The sequence below is a fragment of the Mustela erminea genome, chromosome 7 (assembly GCF_009829155.1).
Source record: "Mustela erminea isolate mMusErm1 chromosome 7, mMusErm1.Pri, whole genome shotgun sequence".
Taxonomy (NCBI): Eukaryota; Metazoa; Chordata; class Mammalia; order Carnivora; family Mustelidae; genus Mustela; species Mustela erminea.
The window spans coordinates 9,040,150-9,047,118 of record NC_045620.1 but is presented as its reverse complement, the minus strand read 5'-3'; the positions used below and the strand labels follow the sequence as shown (position 1 = coordinate 9,047,118).

Below are 6,969 nucleotides of genomic sequence, written 5' to 3'. Positions count from 1 at the left end.
CGACTCTTTTTAAATTGTAGGTAAAGGCCTTTGTGAGTCATAAAATACAAATTCATGTAACCAAAGTATCCCTAGTATTAGAGTAGCTTTGTGTTATTATATATTTTCTCACTCTGTAGATATTTAAAAGCAAAATATCTGTTGTGTTGAGATCTGTTAATATTTTCATATCAAAAAGGAATTTTCAGGACACCTAGGTGGTTCAGTTGGTTAAGTGTCTGACCCTTGATTTCTGCTCGGTCATGATATCGGGGTCCTGGGATTGAGCCCCATGATGGACCCTGCACTCAGTAGGGAGTCTGCTTGAGGATTCTCTCTCTCCCTGTCCTTCTGCCCCTTCCCCCACTCCTGCATGCTCTTTCGCAAATAAATAAATAAGTCTTTTTTAAAAAAAGGAGTTCTCATATGATAAAAACCTTGGAAACACTCTGCGAAGTAAGGACTATGGAGGCATATGGTACAGAACTCTAAAAATTATGAGATGACTATATCTGAACCTTGGTTCTTAGGAAACTCGTAACATAGTAGAGATAAAGGAATGTATTAGATGGGAGTCCTTTGGTTGTCAGTGACAGAAATTCAATTCAAACTGACTTAGAGGAAAACAAGAAATGCACTAGACTATTTGACCAAAAAATTCAGAAAGATATATTTACTTAGCTCCTCCATTTGTGCCTAGATCCAGAGTCAAAGCTGTATCAAGATTTAATCTGTCCCCATTTCCTGGTTTTGCTTTCCTCTGGGTTAGATTCACTATCGTGCGTGTCCCCACAGTCCAGACGAATACTGTCCAGGATTACATTATGGAAACATGAAACTCCTACTTCATTCCGCTAGGAAAAGACATTCACCTTCCTCATACTCTCTTTGAATTAACTCTCGGTGGTTCAATTTTCCATGTGAACCAATCGGCATGGCAGCAGCCATGAAAGTTACTGACGGGACAGATTTGGGACATGTGTCTCTACACGTTTTGGAAGCCAATCAAACCATACAGACTGATGATGGGGTCTATGGACCTTGAGGGGAAAGGAAATGCTGGAAAGGCCAAAAGACCTAACACTCACTGGAAACAATAAAATCCATACCCCAAGGAAGGAAATAATGAAAGACATGAGAGAGACTCATTGGTTCATTCCATGATTTCTTTAATAGATGTCTACTGAAATTTCTTGTTTTAGCAGAGACTGTTGATTGCCAATATCTACTCCCTACCTTCTGTTTCTTCTTCCCAACAGAGTCATTAACTTTGTCCAACGACCCACCCCCTTTAAATGGCCATGAGTTTGAAAGTTTGCTTCATCTCCAAACCCAGGGGTGGGTCTTGATCATCTGAGCCATTCACATTAGCCCTGTTCCTTTGGCTGTGCATTCAGTAAGGCATAATCATAAGCAACTTTTTGGGCATTGAAATATGAGATGAAATCTCTAGGAAGCTTCCAGAAAGGCTGTTTTTGCTCTTGGAAAAAAAAATATATAATTAGGAGACATCTTAAAACCTTAAGGAAGCTGGGGTGCCTGGGTGGCTCAGTCAGTTAAGTGTCTGACTCTTGGTTTCAGCTCAGGTCATGAGCTTGTGGTCGTAGGATCGAGCCTCGTGTTTGGCTCAGAGTCTGCTTTGGAAATTCTCTGCCCCTTCCTCTTCCTCCTGCTCACACTCTTTCTCTCTCAAATAAATAAATAATATTAAAAAGAAAAAAAAAAAAACCAACCTTAAGGAAGCTAACCCGTGGACCTAGCTCTTGAGAAAGACATGTTGAAATTGCATGGGTTCTTGGATGATGTTGTGGAGGAAATTAATGACTCCAAAATGGACCTGCCTCTAGATTTCCAGTTGCATGGGAAAATTACTTTCCACATTCAAAATTATAGTGGGGTTTCATGTTATTTACAGTGCCTGCAACTCCTAAATGCTATGGGCTGTGGGTGAGGCCTTCAGGATGTAAAGGAATAGGAGATATGCTTTCTGCTCAGGTGCTGCTCAACATCTACTGGAATAGATGTTGTTATTTTTCTTGGTTTCTCCAACTCCTTCCTCTCTGTAAGGTTAGTCAAAACCCCTGTGGGGGGTGGATCAAGAAAAGCATGAGGACCATCTCCACAGGTTGCTCTCAGACCTGCCCCTCCCTAGGAAAATGCTGTGGCCTGGCCAAGAGAAGTGGGAGCCTTTGGAGAAAATCGTTTTTATTTGCTGAAAACAAAATTTACAGGGCACAGCCCTGCACTGCTGGGTCAGGGTTGCCATCTTCAAAGACAATGGAAAACACTCCTCTATTCCCACTTTTAAAACCCCAATTACAGGCCTGATGAGGATCTTCGGAACCCCACCAGCACTAACAAAAATAAAGCACTTAGCTCATGCAATCTTGTCTCTTTATTTTCAATATCACTTACAATATAAGCTTTTTACAAAATCAAATCCTTTCTCACCAATGATATGATTTTCCTGAAAAGGCTTTGAAGTATCCCGCCGTTATCACTTCTGTACACAAACATTAGCAGAAGCCCCGCTAGGCAGGAGGACAAAAATAATTGTTCAGCCTTCATTTTAATTTAACCTTTCGCAAATTCCTACTTTAAAAAAAGTTCCCCTTGACTTACTGGCATCATATTGAGATAATTTATGAGGCAGTCCATTCTTGTTAAGACAGCGAATCTCCATGAATCTTTTCCCCCATGAAAGACTGTCCTGGACCCTTCACCCCTTTTAATTTAGGCATCTTGCTCTCTTTCTTTACCATTTGCATGGGTCCCTTTGTCACCTTAACACTCTTGTCTAATGGTTTCTGTACAATTAAGGCATTATGGAGGTGAACGTTAATACGTCTCTGAAGATTTACAAAGGCTATATATCTTGATGTTGCAGAAGGATGTTCCAGAAACTGGCTAGGAATGCAGGTTCTCTGCTCTTCCAGCTGCTCTGAGAAACAGAGATCATGATCTGTCATACTGGTAGTGGGACTAAGCAGAGATGGTTGTCAAGAAGGTGGGTAAAGAGACCAGGTCGCCAGCCTGGTATAAACCAAGAGGAAAGCACTGGTTTAAGCTATTTTAGCATCAGGTTTAGTAGAAGAGTGGTTGACAATATTGGCTCTGTATTCAGATCTCCCCATGTTTAGATTCTCGCTCAAATATACTCACCATTCCCTTTTTTACTCTAACACCTCTAAGCCTCAGGTTCTTCATCGCCGGAGGGAGACATATTAAGAACACAGCCCTAACTCCTTTTTTTTTTTTTTTTTTAAGATTTTATTTATTTATTTGACAGAGAGAAATCACAAGTACAGTGAGAGGCAGGCAGAGAGAGAGAGAGAGAGAGGGAAGCAGGCTCCCTGCTGAGCAGAGAGCCTGATGCGGGACTCGATCCCAGGACCCTGAGATCATGACCTGAGCCGAAGGCAGCGGCTTAACCCACTGAGCCACCCAGGTGCCCCGCCCTAACTCCTTCTTGTGGCTTGCCAGGTTCACCTTGGTTCCTGCCTGGGCCTCAGCCCATGTCACACTGCTCACTGTAATACCACCCTGTTGGCTCCTTTCGGGCGCTCCAGTGTACAGCTCCTCCCTACCTCAGGGCCTTTGCTTATGCTGTTTCTTCCTCTTCCATGAAATCCTTTCCCCCCAGGTGCTCTCAGGGAGAGCTGCTTCTCCTCCTTCGGGGACCAAGTGGAAGTTTACCTTCCCACAGTAGATACTGATCTTCATGTAGGTTTCCCAAAGGCAGACCTGAGTAGTTCATTTGGGAGGTGACTCTAGGAATCAGTCCCAGGAAAGAAATAAGAGAGTCAATTACCGGTGAGGTTAATGAGAAATTTACCACTGCAGATAACTCGGTCCCACTGGGGAGTCTCTGGTAGACTGTGTGGGACCTCCTCAGAATTGGTCCAGTAATGAGACAGGAAGCTGTTGTAGTTACCCACCAATTCCTGCCCCCGTCCCCCAATTGAGGGTCACTCCCAGAGGTGTTAATCATCTGGCACTTCTGGCCTCTGCTGCCATGGGCTGAGTATGATGTCATATTAGAGAAAGCCCTACAACAAAGAGAGGCAGGACCCAGAGGGAGGAAATCCTTGGTGCGTGAGGGGGGCTGCCACCCCCCCACCCCAGGCAGCCGATGGCATTAAGAGAGGGCCAAGAGAACTTGGGGGATCTGACTGGCCTCTCCACTCCTCAAGTTTTCTCTATTTCTTTAACCTGAATGTCTGTGTCCCCTCGAAATTCTTATGTTGAAGCTTTCATTCCCAAAGTGACGATCTTCAGAGGTGAGGCCTTGAGGAGGTGGTGAGGTTTAGCTGAGGTCATGAGGGCAGAGCCCGCTGGCAGGATTAGTATCTTTTGAAAAGGAGGAAGAAACCGAGCCCTCTCTCTCCCTCGTAGGAGGACACAGCCATCTGAATCCAAGAAGAGGGCTCTTACCAGAACCTGCCATGCCGTCCCCCTGCTCCTGAATTCCCAGCCTCAGAACTGTGAGAAATAAATGTCTGTTATTTCAGACCCCCAGTCTGTGGCTGTTTGTGATAGCAGCGTCAGCTGGCGAGGGCACTGTCCCTTGCTTTGAATGTGCTTCTCATAATTGGTAATTATACTTTCATTTGTTTGTGTGTTTATGCAATTATATGTTCTGGAGTCTAGGATCACAGGGACCATGTGTGTTTGTTCTTGAATGTTTCTTTAGTAATCAGCAAAACGAGAGATATTCAAAGTATTTAAAGCCACTGTGGCCCAGGTATGGATAATTCAAACGTTGGCCCACACTGTGGTTAGGGGAAACTTCTAGCCGTGGAAGGCCAATTTTATGATATGAGTTGTTTAAAATAGATTAGAGCTTTTATTTTAATTTAATTTAATTTTATTTTTTACTGACAATTCTGAGATTCTTCATAAAGCCAAAAAGTGGTTCAAACTACAGTAATGGGGCCACATTAAATCTCAACTATGAGTGTCTTCGGTAATGAACGTGCAAGATCCTTTTTTTTTTTTTTTAAACAGTAGTCTAAGTGAGAGGAGTTTTTGCATATTTAAAAATTCATGGATGTGTGTATGTGTGGTGTGTGTGTGTGTGCGTGTGTCTATGTGTGTTTTGGGTTATGCTAAAAGCCCGTTTAAAACCTCTTTGAGTGCTTTTTCATTTGGTTTGTAAGTATTCAGAACAGCAGGATAAAACTTCAACTTTTGGCAAAAGCCCTACTGTCTCAAGCCAGGATGCATGACTGAATGATCTAGAAGAGGAAAACTTCACTTTGACAAATGTAACACCTACATTGGGAATATGTAGTTGAGTTTTTCCCTAAAAGGTTAACTAGAGACAAGAATTACTTTCTCCAGAGATCACCCAAGTGACATGTTGCTGTCTTGATTTCATCGCCGTTCGGTGATGTGCATTTCTTGCCACTTATAAATGAAACAAATGAGGTTGGATGGCAAAGATTATGAAAAGAATTAGCAATAATGAGCCTGGTAACAAAAAACATTATTATAGGAAATCGAGTTGACCTTACTTTCATAATTATTCCCCTTAATTTTTTTTTGTAGTGTAATTCGAATGAAATTAAATAAAACTAATATTCCCCTTGCCACTGCTAGGAATTTCATGTAAAGATTAATAACTTTCAAAACCAAAGATTTGGCTACCATTTTTCTGGAGGCCACTGTTGCTATCCTAGGAAGCCCCATGTCCTCAACGTGATCACAGGTCACTTATGTTAAGAGGAAAATTTATGCCTCGAACACCGTGAGTTAGGTGGCTCTGTGGCAGAGAAATTGGGGTGTGTACTTCTAAACTTCAAGGGATTCACCTCTCTCCTGACCCTGGTCCTCATGATCTTTTCCCACTTTGCCCCCAGAATGTGGCTCTTGGCGGATCAGCCATGGTTCCAGGATGGAGTACCTCATTGGGCTCCCTGCCCAGCGAGGAGTTGGCTTCTCCCTCTGCCCCTCACCCTGCTCATGCTCTCTCTCGCTCTCTCTTCTACAAATAAATAAAAAATCTTTTTTAAAAAATAGGGGTTTGAGGGGCAACTGGGCGACTCAGTTGGTGAAACATCTACCTTCCACTCAGGTCATGATCTCAGGGTCCTGGGATTGAGCCCCATGTTGGGCTCTCCACCCAATGGGGAGCCTGCTTTTCCTTCTCTCTCTCCCTCTAGTCTCTCTTTAAAAAAAAAATTAAATTGGGATTTGAAAGTGGGCAAATATAGTGTTTTCTTTTTCATACTTTTGGACAAGAGCAATACTTAGGAGATTTGGGCATTTTTCATGTATCATTCAAATGCACCGTGTCTCTTAGTATTTTCTAGAACTTCTTGACACAGGTATCTGTTTTGCAGATAAGGAAACTGAGATGTAACAGGTTAGATAAGTTACTAAGGTCCGAGCAGGGCTGAGCTAGGATCTGAACCCTTTCATCTGATCCCTGAGCGCTTAGCTGGTAGGATAGAATCAACCTGGCAGAAATATCAGTCCTGGCATTTGGTAGCTTGTGGTCTGTCTCCACACTCTCACTTAACCTCTTTGCGCATAACTAACTCCTCTCAGTTCGAGTTCACACTTACAAAATTGGAATAACACCTAACTTACCGAGTTGCAATGAATATTAAAGGCAGAACGTGGTGAATTACCTTGCACATTGACGAACTCCAGGGGTACTCAGAAAATGGCCCCATTTCCCTGTGACTTATGAGCATTTCCCCACTAACATCTAGAAAGCGTTTAGCATGATGCCTGACCCATTGGGACCAATCGGTAACATTATTAGCTAACATGTACTGAGCCTCCGCCCTATGCTGGACCCCATGCCGTATACTTTGCAGGTGGCATGCCTCTAAACCTCACAACTATCGCATGCTATCGATACTATTTTTGCGCCCATTTTAGAGAGTGGCTGGCTGATTTCCACCTGGTAAGCAGTGGAGGTGGGACTGAGGCTCAGAGTGTAAGTTCTGAGTTGGTCCCATAGGTAATAGCGTACTGTGG

At 43.1% G+C, this 6,969-nt stretch overlaps 2 long non-coding RNA genes across 2 annotated transcripts; one reads left to right on the top strand and one right to left on the bottom strand.

Moving 5' to 3' along the window:
• Window positions 1–2,439: 2,439 nt before the first annotated feature.
• LOC116594802 lies at window positions 2,440–3,934 on the bottom strand. Its single transcript, XR_004287425.1, has 3 exons — window positions 3,918–3,934; window positions 3,567–3,749; window positions 2,440–2,510 (listed from the first exon to the last, which is right to left on the bottom strand). It is a non-coding gene; the product is annotated as an uncharacterized LOC116594802 (long non-coding RNA).
• A 142-nt stretch (window positions 3,935–4,076) lies between these two features.
• Window positions 4,077–5,949, top strand: LOC116594800. The gene is made up of 3 exons (XR_004287421.1): window positions 4,077–4,259; window positions 4,375–4,573; window positions 5,841–5,949. It is a non-coding gene; the product is annotated as an uncharacterized LOC116594800 (long non-coding RNA).
• The last annotated feature ends 1,020 nt before the right edge of the window (window positions 5,950–6,969 follow it).